The sequence below is a fragment of the Leptonotus elevatus genome, chromosome 1 (assembly GCF_054856555.1).
Source record: "Leptonotus elevatus isolate MCC_2025b chromosome 1, RoL_Lele_1.0, whole genome shotgun sequence".
In the NCBI taxonomy this organism is placed as follows: domain Eukaryota; kingdom Metazoa; phylum Chordata; class Actinopteri; order Syngnathiformes; family Syngnathidae; genus Leptonotus; species Leptonotus elevatus.
In genome coordinates, this window is record NC_141239.1 from 3,588,688 (window position 1) to 3,609,036 (window position 20,349).

General features: G+C 38.5%; 1 protein-coding gene across 2 annotated transcripts in view; it reads right to left on the reverse strand.

Moving 5' to 3' along the window:
• The window catches only part of LOC147180415 (nuclear receptor coactivator 2-like), a 65,128-nt gene extending 46,112 nt beyond the window's left edge, over nt 1–19,016 (reverse strand). Inside the window, exon 1 of one of the 2 annotated variants that reach the window (XM_086079691.1) lies at nt 18,854–19,016. The gene's annotated coding sequence lies outside the window, so the exon portion shown is untranslated. Of the gene's footprint in view, nt 1–11,423; nt 11,624–18,853 lie in introns of those variants that run through there. The other variant, XM_086079692.1, reaches the window with a different exon arrangement.
• Nucleotides 19,017–20,349: the final 1,333 nt, after the last annotated feature.

A 20,349-nucleotide genomic window follows, 5' to 3' on the forward strand; every position in this document is an offset into this window, starting at 1 on the left:
TTTTATTTTCGCATTTATAATTAAATTAGTTTTAATTAATTAACCAATATTTAATAATACTAATAAATGGAGAAATATTATAGATTAGATTTGTTTGTAAAATATGTCAAATTATTGTTTAATAATATTAATAATACTTTTTATTTTTTATGTATTATTTATAATTAATTTAATAAGAATTAAAAAAATACTTTTTTTGTACTCATTTTAACACATTGTTGTTTAATAACACAATATTATTGTATTTATTCTTATTTTGGATGTTTTATTTGAATTTTATTTAATTAAAATAAATCAACCAACAAACAGATGAAATTTTTTTTTTAATAGTGTTTGATAATTATTAGATGTGTGCATTCTATAAATGATTCCTTTTAATACAACCAACATCCAGTGGTACTTCATTCGTTTCATTATAATTCATGAACCAATTATTTAACAAACACAATAAAAATGTATCACAAACGATTCCATTTGTATTTCAAATGTGCATAATTATTTGTGATATAATACATTCTCAAAATTTGACTAATAATGAATTGAGTTTGAATTAATCAACCAATTATTTTGGAAAATTAATATTTAATATTTCTTCTTTTTTTATTTACATGTATGACTTAATTAAAACGTAAAATAAAATAAAATAAATTAAACTATTGTTTTTGTTGTCATTTATACTCTGCTGTGTAAAGCGTCTTAAGAGTGTCCAAATATGAATTATTATTATTATTATTAATGAGTCCATGCATTTGAACTAACCAAATGAACAAACTAAGGTGGGCCTGTTGCTCATGTAAACGGTCCGGACGTGTCCCGGGGGTCCAAATATTCCCCCCCACTGGAGAAGAACCCGTCCCGAGCGTCACCTGACTGTTACATAAGCGCCGGCCCAGCGGGGTTAACGCCGAGCAGATGAAGGCGGAAAAGGAGGGAGCATAATGAAGGAGAGAGAGAGAACAAGAGCGAGCGAGCGAGGAAAGAAAACATGCGAGGTAACGGAGAAGATGGAGTCGAAAAAACATGGCACAAACATGTCAGACGTCACATGGGCGGCCAGCGAGAAAAGCAACAAACAGCAGGAGGGTCATCTGTCACTCTAAATGAATAATTAGGCCCCGAGGAGGACGAGGAGGAGGACGAGGAGGAGGACGAGGAGGAGGAGGACGACAAGTGCGGCCTCATTACAGGAGGAGGAAAAGATGGAGGGAGGAAGAGCTCAGAAAAATAACAACAGGTGGTCTCAGGTTGGTTCCCAGGAACGATTAGGATCTAAAAATGCTACGTTGGCGACACACACACATGACAAATGTAAAGAGGAGAATATTGACACACAATGGGTATGAAAAGTCTACACACCCCTGTTCAAATCACAATTTTTTTTTAGGGTCAGACCAAGATTTTGAGACCATTTCACTATGAATCTGTAGGGCCCGACCGATTAGCTCATTTCCTCCCAAAAACATATAAATATGTTCCTTTTTAAATGTCCCAAAGACGTATTTATACGTTGTTGTTTTAGGCTAGAGCATACACAAGGCTTTGATGGAGCCTCTTAACTGCAGAGAACGGTTGAGGAAATGGTAGTCATTAAAAAAATGGCCAGCAGGTGGCGGCAGATATTAAGAGATCAACCAGGGCCATGTTGAGAAAAGCTCCTTTACCCACAGTTCTGTACAGATTTGTGAATAATGATGAAACTTAGCTATGTTCTAATGCTAATGCTGCAAAACGGAAACAGATACTTTTTTTTTTTCCTGATGAAAATCTTTCTTTTGGTAGGTTCCATGTTTTTATAGCAATAGAACACAAACATTGTATTGGCCTTGCAAAATCAGTCAAAATCCAGTCAAACAGCTGGCAGCGATGGGGGTTGCTTAAGTGAAAATGGCCGATTATTGCCCGTCAGACATCTGCCAAAACAATCGCCAATTGGGCTAAATGGACAATTATTTTCCCCTTAAAAACGTTTGTAATCAAAGAAAAACAAAGTTTCCGACGCTGTGAAAGTACCCTGAATGCACCATTTTGCTTGCGTAGCATTAGCGACCAGCAAGTGTGTCGCGTATGTCATTCTTGTTATTCTGTTGTATCAAAGCGTCCTTTAAGCCGTTTAATGACACCACAGTTGGAACTAAGTTAGCTGTGAAACGTAACATATGACAATAAGAATTGCATCCACTGTATATTTAAATAGAAAACATGTTTCATTTTTCAAACATCGCTAGCCTAGCGCTAATGCTAAAAGCGAAAAGGAGGATCCCATTCGAATGCTAATGGTAAGTTAGCATCGACTTCGGGAGCGTTTTTCCTTCAAATAGCAAATCTTCACACACAAATGGTGTGGGAACGCGTACCCACGGGTAAGAGAACACTACGCAAAGGCACAAATTCTTCCCAATGTGTCAAGTGCACCACACTGCCCCCAAGAGGCCAAAACGCACAGTCAGTATTTGTTTTGATTGTTTTTTCAGTTGCTATGATTTGAGTCTATTCGATTCTTATTTCACTTTTTTATTTTTATTTTGTCATTGTCCTTTACGTGCCGACCATAACAAGATGGAAACGTCTCAAGAAAGCCATGCCTGAAAACTGAACCGGCAGTCTGCCATTTTGGTTCAGTTTATGTTGTTCCAGCAAAAACTGCTGTATGCGGGAAGCCATTTTGTAAAAAAAAAAAGAAGAAAAAAAAGAGGACACCAACGTGAGCGTGATTTTGTGAAGACGTCGGACCTTCCTGCCGTTGCCGTCTAAGCTTCTGTCAAGGCCGCACGCGCTCGTATGCCGCCAACATAAAGAAGATTTAATACCCGGGATTAGCAACAGGACCAGGACCGGCAACGTACACGAGCTGTGTGTGTGCGTGTACGTCGAGTAATAACCATACGTCATGACTGCACTCAGCCACTGGCTTTATGGTCAGTGACTGTTGCCGTGGACGACGCGCATGATTGCAGCTGTTGACGTTTGCGTGCGACGGGGTAGTGGTGAGCGGGACACTCCACAACCCCCCGAACCCACCCCCCCCCACCCTCCCGGGTCCCGCCTGTCACCGGGGGAGGCCGGTGTTCAATTCTCAGATGAGGGAGTGAATCATTTGGAGAGCCAGTAAACACTTGGCTTGGGGAGCAGACGGTCAGATATTCATTGTGGACATGGGACTGGTTGCTATGGAGACGTCACTTTGGACCACAGTTGAGGTGCAAGGCTTTGAGACTGAGGTTAATCCGCAATCATAAGGAAGTCGAATTGAACACCCTTTCGGAATTAAATGTGACGTAGGAATAGAGCTGTCAAAATGCATCGATTAATCGACAAGCGGTCGATTATCAAATGAATCGACAACTATTTTAATAATCGAGTAATCGTTTGGAGCCATTTTTTCATTTAAAGTTGTCCAAATCTTGTGATTGATTTCAGCATACCAACTGTAATTGTTCACTGATATCTGGAGTCCTTTCTCGAAATAGGGCTGGGTATCGATCCTTATTTCCTCAGTCGATTCGATTTCGATTCACAAGAGTTCAGTTCTATTCCATTCCGATTTTTTCCAATTCGATGCGATTCACTTGAATTCAATCCGATATTGATTACTTCTGGAACATCAATTCTTCTTCAATATTAAGGACATGATCAAAACTCCACAAACATTAAATTCCAAATTTAATTTAGTTGGTTACATTATTTTGTTTATTAATGAAAGTAACATGTCATAATCACTTAATTGTTACACAAACAATGACATCAACAAGGATGAGATGAAAATATTTTCATGATTATAATTCAATAATTGTAAATATAAAAAGATTCGGAATTGTCTTAAAGTGCAATAAGTCAGGTCTTTCATAAATGTAAGAAAACATATTTAAATTCATTTTGAACAGTAACTTTCAAGAAAACCATAAGAGAAAAAAAATCTGCTTTTAAAATTCTATTTTAAAAGAGACATTAAAATAATCGATTAATGGTTCTATAAATGATATCAGGCTCAAAAACCGATTCAATATTGGTCATTCGATTTATAAACTTTTGTTTTTACTTTGGAAAACAATGACCGAATCGGTAACAGAGTACAACATCAACCCCCCTGTTTTTAAAACACTTTACAAATAGGAAGTACAAAATAAACACCAATCACGAGTTAATAAACAGTAATCAGGGAAAATTAGCTTTTCTAAATACATTTTAATGCAAACTTAAAATGAATCCGATTAGTCTGTTAATCGACTGAATGATCGATTCTAAAAATATTCGATAGTGACAGCATTAAATCAGAACATCAAATTTGGTCCAATGTCAAAAAACAAACGAACAAACAAAATTGGCTGAACTCAAAATTTCAAGGCAACAAACTTCAATCAAATCAAAACTTAACTAAATATTTTGTGCAAACTTGTTCCAACTTAAGTTACTGTTTTAGCCCCCAAAATACCAGTTGTATTTTTTTTTTACTTTGTAGGCTTATCTATCATGAGTAGACCCATGAAAAAATCTCAAGTAGCCATGTCCAAAAGACACGTCTGCCATTTTGAGTTGAAGTGACTATTGAAGCGAGTAAACACTTCAACAGTTCTTTCTGAAGCCAATTTCACTTGGCAACATGATTTTTTTTTTTAACACGTCAATCAGTAGACCCACCAAAAAGTCTCACGAAGCTACAGCCCAAAAGAGACAGGAAGTCCATTTTCTTCTCAAAGACAAAATTGTCCTTAAGATGTTGTGAAATTGCAGAAAAGAAGTATTTTTACCGCTGCACGTGAGCGTAACATGGTGGCGAAGTTTGATGACCCACCAAAAGAGCAGGAAACTCCAATACTTAAACAAGAACTGTGTTTTTTTTTTTCCAGAAGTCAAACCCCAAAGCCTGTTTCACTTGGCAACATGAAATTTGGTACGTCCATTTATCTTAAGCAGACCCACAAGAATGTCTCAAGTAGCCATGTCCAAAAACACACTGGAGGTCTACCATCATGGTTTTAAGCAGCCATTGTTAGTCACGACTTGTGGTCTTCAAATACAAACGCGTCAAGCGCCATTTTGAAAGACGATTCAGGATTTCATTTAGGAAGTTTAGGAGTACACAAAAAGCTGGTCTGGCAATCAGTAAATTTGACTACTTTAGGTGGCGATATATGAGGTTGCCGAGCAACTGAAAGACAAAAAAATACACCAGTTTTTGCTCAATTCAGCCCCTAGAGCCGGTTTAATTCAGCAACGTGAGATTTGGTCGGCATATCTATCAAGTGTAGACCCAGAAAAAAAGTCTCCAAAAGATATTCCCCAAAAGAGACAGGAAGTTGGCCATTTTGCTTGGAAGTGGACAGTTACCGGGTAAATGTAATTTAGAACATTGTCCAAGTGTTCTTCAAAGATTCATTTATGCTAAGACAGCTGCTGTTAACACAAAATTGACAAAAAAGAAAAAATATTTTTCAGCATTGCGTAAGCAGAACATGATGGCGAACATGACACTTAAATAATTCAACTGCAACTGTGTTTTTAGAAAATTCATCCCCCGAAGCCAGTTTCCTTTAGCAACATGAAATTTGGTACGCCCATTTATCTTAAGTATACCCACAAAAAAAAAAGTCTTAACAAGCCACGCTCGAAAATATACTGGAAGTCTGCCATATTGGTTTTAAGTAGCTTTTGTTTGTTGGTTTATGGTTTTATTGAACATATTGAACATAAAGAAAACACAAAACACATCACAAGTTTCAAATATAAATTGAAGTAAGTAAAAAAGAAAAATAATAAGTTCGCTCATATCTTAAGTGTTCCTCAAATACAAACTTGCCAAATGTCATACAATTATGGTTTCAATTTTGAGTACTGAGCAAAATGACGTGCGCTCGTGGCGCCAGCCTTTAGTTACAGCGGTGACGTTCCTGCTCCCCGTCCCGCCTCTTTTCTACGTTTCAATGGCCATTTAAATTGCGCAATCGCGTTTTGTCAAACCGCAGTTTAGCTCATTCACTGGCAGCCATTTTCACTAAAACAATCCCCTTCACTGCCGGCTGTTTTACTGGATTTGGACTGATTTTGCAAGGCCCACAGAATATAAAAAAAATATATAAAAATTATAAGTTTAATTTATGCCCCAGTGAAGGGATAAATTGGGTAATCGCGGGAAATGCACTATAACATCAGGTGTACATGAAACATGAAAAATTCAGATTTATAATGGGAGTCAACGGGCCAAAATTTGGACATTTTTACTTATGTGTACTATAAAAATTTGTTTCCCACATATAATAATGACAATAATAATTTGGATTTCATTTCACTCAGTAATTTTTTTCATATGCTTTATATTTAGGAAAAGCAAAAAAATTGAACATTTTCCTTACGAGGGTTTTAAGAGTAATCTACATTTTCCAGGTGTCTTTCAAAGATTCACCTCATTTTGTTTATAATTGCAACCAAAATGTCTGCTTAACAGCTGGGTGACACAAAATTAAAAAAAAAAAAAGAAAGAAAAAGGCATTGCATAAGCGGAACATGCTTTTTTGGTGAATTTTGATGACCCGCCACCGTTTTTTTTTTGTTTTTTTTTTTAGATTTCAACACCCCCGAAGCCAGTTTCACTTAACAACTTGAAATTTGCTAAGCATGAACGTCACTCCAAAAAAAAAAGCCATGCCTAAAAAGACACAGGAAGTCTGCCACTTTGGTTTGAAGCCGCATATCTTGGAAATTCATCGGAAACACTGCTGACAAACTGTGACTTTCATTGTCATGCCCATGAATACCAAAAAAACCCCACTGGGAGGATCTGCACCAACGCCGAATGTCTTCTTTCCCCCGCACCAACGTGACACGCAAAAATTCCGATGATGTAAACTGACACTCAAACGATCCAGCAAGTCACGCATTAAAAAAACATTGTGACGGAATCTGCTCTCGTGTGGATTTCGTTGCGCGCTCCCCCACCTGGCGGCCGACTCGTTTTCCGCCGAGTTGTTGTCAAAGCTCACAAAGACTCGTGACGCCGACGGGGAAAGCAAACTTTACAGGAAGCTTCCATCCGTCCCATCTAAGACGCAGGGGTGCGCAAGACACACAACAACCCCTTTTGACAAGTAAACGCTAAGAGTAAACTGCGCGAGCGGACACTCGACTCTCTGCATGCGCATCCAACCGGAGAAGGGAAAAAAAAAAAAAAAGCAGCAGTGAAGCTTTTAAGCCCTTGAAAGTGTCTCGAAAATGGAACGACGGACATGTGGCAACAGCAAAAAACAAAACACTCTCTACCGAAGTCCATTTGCAAAACATTCTTCTAGCATTAAAACACAACAACAAACAAAAACAGACAGCAGAGAGATCAATAAAAGCTCACCTATGTGAGATTTCTTCAGTTGGACCAGAGGTGGCAAATCCAGGTTTCAGAAATTAAAGACCCTGCCACAGTTCGGCTTTAGCCCCAGGTGCTAGCTAATAAGCTACCTAGCTAGCTCTCCGGGTGCTTGGTTAACTGCTAGTGAGCTAGCTAGCTAGCTAGCTAGCACAAGGAGTTAACCAGATAGCAAAATACGGCGAGTCAATGTTGAATTTTGGTGAAATTGGTTATTTTTGGTTGAAGTTGGTAAATCTATGTTGCTAAAATGCATTTTATAGATTCAAACCAGCTAACAGTTGGCAGCTTTTTAAGTGACAAAAGAAGACAAACTGGTAGGTCCTAAGAAAAACATGCTGTATTTTCGACAATTCCAGCATGTCAAGTTTGTGAATTAGTACTTATTAATAATTATCATGATGTTGTAGCATACCGTATTAGTGTCATTGGCATTAGCTAGCGCTAGCATTCTAGCTAACGCTAGTGGCCCGGTTGTTCAAAACTTTTTTTTTTCCTTTTTCTTTTCTAAATCACTGATAAAGTAGATTTAACCGCCTGTTAACTTTAATGGCATATTTATCTTGTTCAAAACTCGGTTAACTTTAACCGGCTGTTAATTTGACGTTAAAGTTAGCACCACTATGGACAGCCACTAACTTTTTAACCGTGCGGTTAACTCTCAATTTGAACTGAATAAATATTGAATCAATGTTGAGACTGATTGAAAATTCAACATTAATTCAATGTTAATCATAGTGAGCGCTTTCAATGTTATTTTCAATGTCTGGCATCAATATTGATTCCATTTTTAAGCCATGACCATATCTCAATGTTGAGTCAATGGATTTTTGCCTTCTGGGCTAAAGCCAAGCTGTGGCAGGGTTTTTACTTTCTGGACCTGGATTTGCCACCTCTGAGTAGGATCCAACTAAATCGTAAAAGTCCTTGAGAAAGCGCGGTGATAAACGTCTCAAGACGATGCAGAGAAATTGTGGAATTTAGCGGCTGCTAACTGTTCTCCACGTAAGCGAAGCTAACGAGTCATTTGGCACAAAAGCCATTCACAACTTTGGTCTCACTTAAAAAAAATTAAGAGACCATAAACAAAAAAAAACACAACATTTTCTGCCAATAAATCCAATGGTGCGATGGGTCAATTGCATGTTGTGTATTTAAACAACAGCATAGCCTTATGCTAGCATAATGCTAACACTAAGGACTCAACTGGATTTGCTTCCAAAAACGCCGAATGGTTCATCGTGCCGATGTCGGCAAAACACTTCCAGTTAGATTCATAACTTAATATGACATATTTCCTGGGAAAATTGTATGTATTCCCCATAAAATGAGACAATTTGACATATATAGCGCCATACGGTGTCCTAACCCTTTTAAAAAGCCCAACATTCAATCATGTGAAAACCTAATAATTAATATAATCAGCAGATGCATTGCGATTGCATCCCTCTAATTATGCAACAGTTCTTCTTTTAAGTTTGATTGACTGACAAGTTGCAGAAAATAAAAACAAAGATTTAAAATAAAATAAAATACTTTTACAGTCATCATTAGTCCCGGTTTACATGTTCAAAAGGGAGTAGGAAGAAGTTGAACACGTATCTCGTCCGACCCTTTATTCGTTGTATGTTTTGACTTATTTCATTATTGATACAATAATAGGTTAATGTGTTTCAATAAAAGAAAAATGTATAAACCTGGTCATGTATAAAGTGCACTTTGACATGCGTACATTTGCCAGCAACATATGTACATGAAATTCATAGGAATGTACCATAATGCATTGATGAATCATATACTCATACTCATCTAATAAATAAATAAAATTGCCATTTTGCCACTTACCGTCGAGTGAAAATGGTATCAGAGTTGCTCATGACTCAGGTAACAACCAATCACAGATCAGCTTCAGAAAACAAAATGGACGAAGTAGCGAGCGAATTGCCGGAAACGGTCCAAACGCGCCGCATCCCCCCCCCCCGGTACGGCAACACCCCCCCCCCCCCCCCCGCCCCCTCCCCCGACTTTAAAGTCAGAATTCTATAAACTCAGAATTTTTAGTTTTTCTCTGACTTTAAAATGAAAATTCTGAGAATGAAGTCAGAATAATCATTTTTAAAGAATTCTGACAATTCTCACTTTCTGGCTTTGGAGTCAGAATTCTATAAACTCAGAATTTTGACTTTTTCTCCGACTTTAAGGAGAAAATTCTAAGAATGAAGTCAATTATAATTTTAAAGAATTTTAAAGAATTCTGACAATTCTCAATTTCTGACTTTAAAGTCAGAATTTTACAAACTCCGAATTTTGACTTTTTCTCAGACTTTTAAGTGAGAATTCTGAGAATAAAGTGAGAATCCTGACACGGACCCTAATCCACTTCCATACTTTGGTGTTGTAAAATAGTGGTAAATAATCCTTGCGGCAAACATCATGCTAGGTAGCTAGCTGTGGAGACCATAGATATTAACTAGAGCGTCACACCATCGGATAAGATTATGATTCGGTTTTTAATTTGCCACGCCCACTCATGTGATTGTCAGAATTAGCTCCCATTGGTTCACAACACTAGCTAACACGTGAGAACACCATAGAAACGGTCTCGAAGCAATACAGACCGCTCAACTTTCTCTTTCCACACATTTCCTGAGCGTGTCTTCGACAAAGTGAAAGCAAAAACACCTGAAGAAAAAGTGCTCCGCCACAAGCTCAAACTCCTCCTACCTCATTTTACAGCTGATGCCCCTTTTCCTTGCGCGCCAGCGTGCCAACCTACCTAGCTTGTAGCAAACGCGTGCGGCGTCATGCATTTTGTGATCGCGTCTCTGATCAACTGTTGAACGGAGATTGATTCTCTCCTCTTTCATCTATAACTGCTTCAAACATCAAAGCGTATGTAGGAATGAAAAAAAGATGTTGGTTTGTCGTGATTGTATTACTATTCATGTTTTATGTGGACTAAGCAGTTAAGAAAATGGATGGATGGATGTTATGCTTATGATTATGTTATGTGTTTCTGTAAAGCGCTTTGTGACAGCTACGGCTGTTTGGAAGCCCTATATATCTAAAGAAACTAATGTAGTATGTAATTGTAATGACACTGTAATAACCATGTTATTACCAATAGAGTACTATTTTCCTACATCCATGTTATTCAAATTTCCATGTGGTTTTCCAATGGTGGCTCTGTGGGCTTACACACACGCACACACACACACACACTTTAATTTGAAATATGGCAGATGTTATTACACTGTAGTGAAAGTGTTATTACGATATACTGTATATTACTATTACACTACACATGAAATGCCAATGGCTCTGTGGGCCCACACACGCGCACGCACGCACACACTCACTTGAATTTCTGAATTTTAAATATGACAGATATGTTATTACACTGTAGTAAATGTGTTTCTACGATATACTGTATATTACTATTACACTACACGTGAAATGCCAGTGGCTCTGTGGGCTCACACACACGTGCACACACACACACACTTGAATTTTAAATATGACCGATGTTATTACACTGTAGTAAATGTGTTATTACGATATACTGTATATTACTATTACACTACACATGAAATGCCAATGGCTCTGTGGGCCCACACGCACGCACGCACGCAAGCACGCACACACACACACACACACACACACACACACACACACACACACACACACACACACACTTACATTTCTGAATTTCAAATATGACAGATATGTTGTTACACTGTGGTAAATGTGTTTCTACGATTTACTGTATATTACTATTACACTACACATGTGAAATGCCAGTGGCTCTATGGGCTCAATTCACACAACGCATTCAGATCATGGAAGCTCAGAGTCCAGCTCAAATCATGCACAAACTAGCAGCATACGTCATTGTTAATTTTGCTTTCAAGATGCACATGTTCATTAAAAAAAAAACACATCATACGCAAAATGACATCTGAAGTGAAAAACAAGCGCAAAAATGCAAAGTTTTGACATTTTTGCATGGGACTTTTACACCACTCAAACACATGCGTGGATCTGGAACGAGTAGACGAGAGCAGAATCTCACCTGCGCTTGGGCTCAACCAGTCCATGACCAGTCCCAACTGAGGCCACCATTCCATTTACCAGTCGGTGGCTAACGCAACAACAACAACACTGGCTGGACAGTGTGTCCACTGCTTTCCCTGTGTGAGATTACCGCTCAGTAGGTGTGTGTGTGTGGGTGTGTGTGTGTGTGTGTGCGTGTGTATGCGGGGGTGTGTGTGTATGTGTGTGTGTCATTTCCCACTAATGACAGCTGACAAACTACATGCTACAAATCCTCCCTCCCTCTCTCCCAACCCTCCCCCATCACGCTCAGTCACATGCTCCTCCCATACGCACACACACACACACACACACACACACACACAATCCCCGCCCACCTATTAGACGCACTCACTTGATCTCAGCCAGTGAGAGCTTCTCTCATTGTGTTTTATGTTGGAAAAACACCAGTCAGGTGAAGTTTCGGTTTTGCACATGTAGATAATTGGATGCTATCAACATTACATTGTCGTAAGTGTGTTATTACAAGGTGTATTACTATTACAGTAATATGCTATTTCAATGGTTCTGTAGTCTCACTTCACACACACCCACGCACCCACACAGACACACACAGACAGACACACACAAAATCATATCAAGCCAAGTGTGTTACAACAACCGTTTCGACACTGTAATAAATGTGTTATTACAAGATCATTTACTACTGTTTTACAGTCTGGCATCGCTATTCACCCACGAATTGCGAAAATACGGGTATTGTCTGAGGCGGGACAATTTTATATACGAGGGTGAATTCATGCAGAAACCTGCCCTAGAAACCAGGGAAATTTTCAATTTGCATTTTGGGACGGTACCTTTCACATGGAACATGGACTAAAAATTGGCAGCCAGCGTGTATTCTAACCGGAGCATGTGATATGCTAACACGGGGAATCCAAACGTCGGTCACACCCTCGGCATTGAACCTGCAGGCGGTGTGTGCGTGTGAAAAGTTTTCACAAGCTCACCTTCAGTTTTACCCCGTTAGCGGGACCCGGGCCCACGTTAACAAAAACAGAACCTGCTGCGTTTCCCACACTCGGCGGGACTCGAAGCCGGTATGGTGCCGGTCCAAGGTTCAGCCTGTTCCCACTGTCTTTGTTTCACGCACTGACAAACGGACAGTTTTACCTCCCCAAAAACTTGTGTTTTTATTTGAACAGCTGAAGCGAGTGGAACGCGCGGCAAGCGTCCACCTGCTGCATGAGCAGGCAGGAAGTCACATGACCAACCCGGTGAGTCACTTCCTGTCTTCCGCAACCTCTTCCTCCTTCATCCTCGACGCCTTACCGTCAATCGGCATGATTTGGTGTTTCAAGTTGTGTTAACGTTCAATACTGTGCAATTTCACGGAGCCCCAAAAAGAAAGTGTCACTGCACTGCGTGAACGGTACAAAGTGGAGGGACAAAGCATACCCGACTCCACATGGTTATTTTCCGATGTGAATTCATTTGATTGTAGTTTAGTCAACACTGTGTATTTGAAGCCCCTTCCGCTGTGCCTGCCAAAGATAGTTTATACAGTGTTGCAGTTCTGCGTGAAAGGTACCACGAGAAAACAAGGGATGAAGGAAAACTGGCTCCAAATTTTTATCTTCCTATGTGAACTCATTTGTTTCTAGCTTTGTGATTTTAACCCTTTCAAAGTGCCCACCAAAGCTGCCTTTTTCCTCTGGCGTTAATCTGCGTGAAAGGTAGCGACACAAAATACAGCACCACATTGTTATCTTTCTTTGAGAACTCATCATGTAGTTTAGTCAACACTTTGTGTGATTGGGCCCCCTTTCTTAGTGTCCGCCCAAGCAGTTTTTCCCCCTCTGCTGCTGTTTTGCATGAAAGGTACCAGAAAAAAAATAGAGCAACTGGCTCCACATTTTAATCTTCCTATGTGAACTCACGTGTTTCTAGTTTAGTTAGCGCACAAGGTGATTTCAACCCCTTTCACAGTGCCCGCCAAAGCAGTTTTTGTCCTGTGTTGCTGTTTTGTGTGAAAGGTAGAGGCGCAACTCGATGTGTCACATTGTTCTCTTCCTATTGTGGAGTAATTGCAATCTACTTGAGTTATTTCTGCAACGATTTCAGCTCTTTTCCTTGTGCCAAACAACAGCAGCCTATAGAGTATAGAGTAGAGAGGTATACCAGCACAAAATAAGGCGGTATGAACACCGCCCAGTATTTTCTAAACTTTAGACCAAAAAATTGTCTCGTGAGCAGCCATTTCCCGAACATTAGCTAATTCTCTTCCACACCCTGTTTTTGAGCAGGTGTAGCGTGCACGTGCTAATGGAAAAACAAAATGTACATAATAGTAGTATACAATGTAATAAATATATTTACTAAAGTGTAATAACATGTTTATTACAGTGTAATAACAGTTATATGATACCACCAAAAGGTTGTTAAAGGGTTGTTATAGCTTTGCTTTAGGTCCGTTTAGCTAAATGCCAACAAACAATGCAAAACGTCACAGGCAGGCTAACAAATAGCATCGGTTAGGCTTTAAGCGATGGATGCTAGCCGCACAAACAGGCATTTTAAAGCCACACACATTCAAAGTCACAGATACGATATCAATAGTACCAATGCCAGTGACACGGTACACAACATTTGCGTCACATATTTTGTTGTTAGCATGTCCTCAGCTGCCCGACGGCGTGCATCCTTTCGCAATTTGCCGAGTCAGCCCAAATGTCACTTTCACATCAGGAAACCACATGACAGTTTATGATATTGCTCGGATTTCGTAAGAGAGAGTGAATTTACAATCTTGCTCGCGCTTATATAATTGTGGACTTCCTGCTGGCTAATAAGAAAAAACAAAACAGACACGTTGTTGACACTTGCACTTCTTGGTAAGTGAGCAACTTGAAAATGGGAACAAGGACGTATTTGAGGAATACAAATAAACAATATTCAATACTGAATTTGTATGTTGGATATTCAATTTGCCAATTTGAACAAATATTGAAAGTGCATTTATAATGGTCACAATTATATGCAGATTTCACTACTTTTATAGTGCAGGACAACTTTACTGTATATAATAGTAATACACCTTGTAACAACACAGTTATTACAATGTTATAGCAGCTATACCACTTTTAACTTGGCGTGTGTGTGTGTGTGATTTTCTCTATTCGAGGTTGGACTTGGTACCCTGCCCCGCCCCCTATTTTTTTTTTAGCTAAAACAGTCACCCAACTTTGTTTTTTAAGACTGATTCAATGATTGTGTGCAATTTGCAAGCACAATTTTTCTTTTGTAAAATCCAAATCAAGACTTTCCAAGAATTCCATTTGTCCATAATTACATAATTGACTGCTGCCGTTTCCAGCTCATCAAACATTTTCTTCCAAACATCCGTTGCTAATGACCAAGTGGAAGCTTAAAAAACACGGCGTCAGCATAAAACGTGGGTCAGCGCACACGTCGCCACGGCGGTACCAATGCATCTCGGCCAGAGGAAGGAGCGACGCCACAATTAGCTTGGCCACAAAGCCTGTTATGCTATTAGCTTGCATTAGCGCGCCGCCGCAGCCCCATGCACGTCACCGCTCGGCCCAACCAAATTAGCGCTCGTTACGTAACGTGTGAGATTTAGACTTGGCTTTGCACACTTTGAGCTTGCCGCCTGCAGGCTTAAAATTTTAACAAACAAAAAAAATCACAATGCATTCTGGGAACAATATATATGCAAAACAGCTACAACAGTGTTGTTGCGTTCCATTTGCATTCATGTTATTTTATGGAAAAATTGTGTGAAGGCTGGAAGACTTTTTAATCGTATTCAATTTATTTCTGCCTGTTTTTTGGCATTCATCTACTTTCACAATTTTCATCCGGTTCACGCCGTTCCAATTTCAAACTATTCCCAATATTCGCACTATGGGTGCTTCCATTTTTTTTTTATTCCCAGGATTCATGCCTTACCCACAATTCCCGATTTCGTACCCACATTTTTCAAATGCATTTCCAATAGCAGATTCAACATTTCACATCATTTCAAAGTGACATTCAAAACATTTAAATCATTCCTTTCAATTTAGGGATGATTTTCAGCATCCAAGAAATTCCCACATACTATAAATTCAACATTTTCACCATTAAAATACCCACAAAAAAGCAAAAATTACCATGTTTACTTGTTTTTCTACATTTATTCACAGATTCAAACCATTCTAACTTTCAGCTTTCACCTACCAATGCCAGAAATTCCCATTTAGCATAAATTCAACATTTTTGCAATATCATTCCTCACAGCCTTCACACGCAATTTCTCCAGGAATTGCATTTCCTAGTTTATTTGGTTGATACTAACATAACTATTAGATTCATTTTTCAAAAATAATTTCCAGTTTAATACATTTTATAGAAACTTTATTTGGATGTACGCCGCCATTTTTATTTACGAGCTATGTGAGCCCGCCGCACGGATAGACCTATTTTCTATTTTAATAACACTAATAATTTCCAAATTTCACTTGTAAAAATTCTCAATGTTACAATTTGTCCCTATTTTATGAGAAACATGTGAGACTACTTTAGCCTACAGGCTTTTTAAAAAAATAAATAAGTAATTTCACACACAAAAAAACTGTACAGTAATTAAAATTTTGTTTTTGAAAAATAAAAATGAAAAAGTTGGTATCTTACAAAAATAATGTCAAAATTGTATTTGTAAAAATTCTCAATATATTTTTTAATGGAAATAAAAAGTACGTTCAATGCATTATGTCCTAATTTTGTCAGAAAAATGTGGGCCTATTATTAAAAAAAAAAAAATCTAAAAAAAAAGAAAAAGTTGTCATCTTATAAGAATAAGGTTAAATGTTAAAGTACCACTGATTGTCCCACCGACCGAAGTGGGAAATTCTTTCTCTGCATTTGCCCCATCCCCTGAGGGTTAGAGTGAATGCTGAGTGTCAAGCAGGAAAGCAAATAGATCCTTTTTTATAGTCTTAGGGATGACCCGGCGGGGGATTGAACCCACGACCTCCCAGTCTCAATATTACTTTTTTTTTATCTTCCAGGAATTATGTTCTAATTTTGCTAGAAAAAAATGTGGGACTATTACAAAAAAAAGTTATCTGTTGTTATCTTTGAAGAATAATGTCATAATTTTATTTAAATGTTTTTATTTTGTGAGAAAAATGTATGTTTGATATGCCAATTACAGTCAGCAAAAATAATCAAATTTAATAATGTCCAAATTTTACTTGAAAAAAGTCTCAATATTACAATTTAGTTGTATCTATCTTCCAGGTTTTATGTTCTAATTTTGCTAGAAAAAAATATGTGGGACTATTACAAAAAAAATGTCTCTGTTGTAATCTTTGAAGAATAATGTCATAATTGTATTTAAATGTTTTTATTTTGTGAGAAAAATTTATGATCGAGATGCTAAATACAGTAGGCAAAAATGCAATAAAATTGAATAATACCCTAATTTTACTCAATACAAACATATAGCTATCGATTGATTGATTTACAATTAAATAAGTAAAAATCTGAATTTTTTGAAAAGCAACTACAACTCTGCGATCACAATTTCAAACGTTAATGCTGACGGGCTGTCTTGGAACAAAACTGACGTGACTCTTCCCGAAAAGAATCCAACAACATCTCAAAGAATGTACAAAGTGTCACAAGCCGTCTTCTCAAAGTTCACGTTTGTGCTGCTGTGAAAAGCAAATACAGTAATCCCAAAATAGTGGAAAAACCACACGGGTCCAACGTGAGAGATAAGATACGCGCGTAGGCCAAGCGTCACGTTGGCCACAGAGAAACCAAACAGCAGAACTCAAGCAGAACCGACAAAAATGAACACTTCTATCCACAACAACAGTAATCGCCCAACTCATATTAACTCATTCACTGGCAGCCATTTTCACTGAAGCAACCCTCTTCGCTCCCGGCTGTTTTACTGGATTTTGACTGATTTTGCAAGGCTTACAGAATATTGTGTTCTATTGCTATAAAAACATGGAACCTACCAAAAGAAAGATTAGAGTCTCTTCTTTCATCAGGAAATTAAGTTTTTATTTTGCAGCAATTGTCATTAGAATATAGCTAAGTTAAATCATTATTCACAAATTTGTTTAAAACAGCGGGGGGGGGGGAGCCTTTTTGCAACATGGTTGACCTCTTATACTTTGCTAGCCATTTTGTGTAATAACTACCAGTGCTTTAAGCGATCTCTTCAGGTCAGAGGCTGCAGCCTTAAATGGCCAAATAGATTTTGGGGTGCTTTCAAGCTAAATGTTGAAATAAAATTTTCCTCAATGTTGGTACTGTAACATACCTTGCACACAAATGCATATTTTTTTCCACCTGCCAGAAAATGTTTAACGAGACAGTCTATGCAGTTGGCACTAAAATGTGAATTTTCACACAATTACAAAAATGTCAACATGTTTCGCAGTAAATAAGAGCAAAATTAGCTATTTCTGCATGGTATATTCCACCTATCTATCTTATATATTTGTACCCAATATGCAAATGTGCATATTGGAACAGTAAAATATGGTATTTTATTGAAAATAAAAGCAATAAAAAGTCAAGTTTGTATATTTGTTTTGACTGAACTAGTATATTGGACAGGTATTTTAATTAATTTTATTGAACCGATTTAGCGAAGTAAATTTAAACGTTCACTTGGTTTTAATTTGAAAAGACTCCACCGGAAATCATTGATCCAGTTAGTCCGCACTAGCGGCTTTAAACTGTCAACGTGCGGCGAAATATACCCACTTGACCTAAAAAACAAACAAAGTTTGATCTCATTTACGAGTTTCGAGCTCTTAATCGTACTTTTGCACCAGACAAATTAAAATAGAAGAAATAGGTGCCTGTCATTTCAGCCGCCTCGACGTTGATCAGGAAGCCGATTAAAAGTTAAACAACAAAGTCCATTTGGGGGATGTTTGCCCGATAAAAAGGGTCACTTGGCCAGCACACGCGTTTGCCAAGGCGAAATAAAGTCGCTTTTGATCCACTTTGCCCTCCCATCCTGATGCCTCCTCCACCGATTCTCCTGACGAACATGTCGCCCAGCAGCAAGCACCTCTTTGCCGCGCACGCACACAAACACACACACACACGACAGCGTCGCTACTCGCTCGGAACCTTTCGATCAACTGACAGAACCAAACCGCACCGCGACATGCTTGAGAAGAAACCGAATCGTAACACGACTCGCGCTTCTTGTTCGGCATTTGAAGATGGGGAGGACACGTACACGAGAGTAAGGGCGACTGTCAACTGCAAATCGAACGCACCTCTCAAAGTAGGGCAATGTCGGGGAAGAAGACGTTCAAAGAGCAGAAACGGGCTTCCGAAGGGAATGAAAACATTGTCGCGCGACTTAAAGGCGGCGAGAGAGGAGGTGAAGGTTGACCCGAAACTTACCTGACGGTGGAGCGGCTGAGGGCTCGCGGTGTGCGGGATGGACGAGCCACCGCCGTCCGGTACGTGTGCGGCTCCGCCATGTTGGGAAGGTACAAAACGACAGGCCGGGACAGTAAGTACGCAAGGCAGGTTGCCTGCGTGAGTGCCTTGTTTATCTCTTCGGCTGCCGAGTGTCAACCCCCCCCCCCCCCCCACCACCCACGGTCGGCCCTTTCTGACCCTCCTCCTGGAGACTACCCCCAGCGGTCATTTAATTAGGCACACTGGCCAATGCAAGAACTGTGCCTTTCCATTCAATGCTCACGTCAGGAAAAGCTTGACCACTAGTTAATGTACCAAGCCAAACAGTCAATGGCAGGTTTGGCAATGACAAACAAGAAAGCACACCTATGGACAATTTATCCCATAAAAGCAACATGCACGATTTGTAGTGCAAAATAAGACTTTGGCGACAGAAGTGGGGTACACCCGGGACTGGTCACCAGTCAGCATGGCATGTAAGCAGCTTTCCAAAGGTTCTCGTAATCGATCAATGATTCATTTCACCGACAGCCTTTTGGGAACATGTTGTGTCGCTGCGTGACCTTTGACCTGTTGGTGTGTGTTGCCGGGTAGATTTTTGACAGAGTGGAGGCTTCCTGGCTGGCTCGCTGCCTTCAAAACCATTCAAAATAAGCAACTTCTTCAAACAGGGAACGAGACAGCAGATGCAGTTTTAAGAATTCATTTATTTGAGAAAATAAAAGATCATAGGCATTATTTAATGAATTAAAATAAGTAAAAATGAATGAATATAATTCACCAATTTAGGGCAAACTGGTTAAATGGATGCGATTTTTACAGGACTTTTGAGGAATATTTTAATTATAAATATTTTATAAATGACAAATTGTTCAAGTTGAATGTGTATCGCATATTGAAATATGTAGACACGTCTATGAGGATTCGGAAAAGAGCATACACATTTTTTACAAAATGTATTTACATAATTGAGTAAAATTGTTAACAGTATTTATATTGATTTAGTGAGAACTAAATAAGAATATAATTATTATTATTATAGTTTATTAGTAGTAGTATTAAAAATGTGATCCATTCATTTTATTTTAATGTATCTAAGTGATTGGTTAATCGCTTTATTATTTTTAATATATGTTAATCAGAATTAATAATTTTTAAAAATGATATTCTTATTACACATCAATCAAGCCACTGCTTACGTAAATAAAAATAAATAAAAGGAATCTATAATATAGTACTTGAAGTAGCATTTTTCTTGATCCATTTTAATGAACCGATTTTAGGTTTTAAACGGGCTTAAATTACTGCGAAAAACATGAATTATGGAACTCGATAAAGTAAATATTTTCACCATTATTATTTACAATAAATCATTAAACAATTTACTCAATGTAATCATTTGATTCAAAAACTACAATAACACAATACAGATATGCGAGTCAGTCTTGGCCAATCCTGGTCCTCGAGGGTTCGAG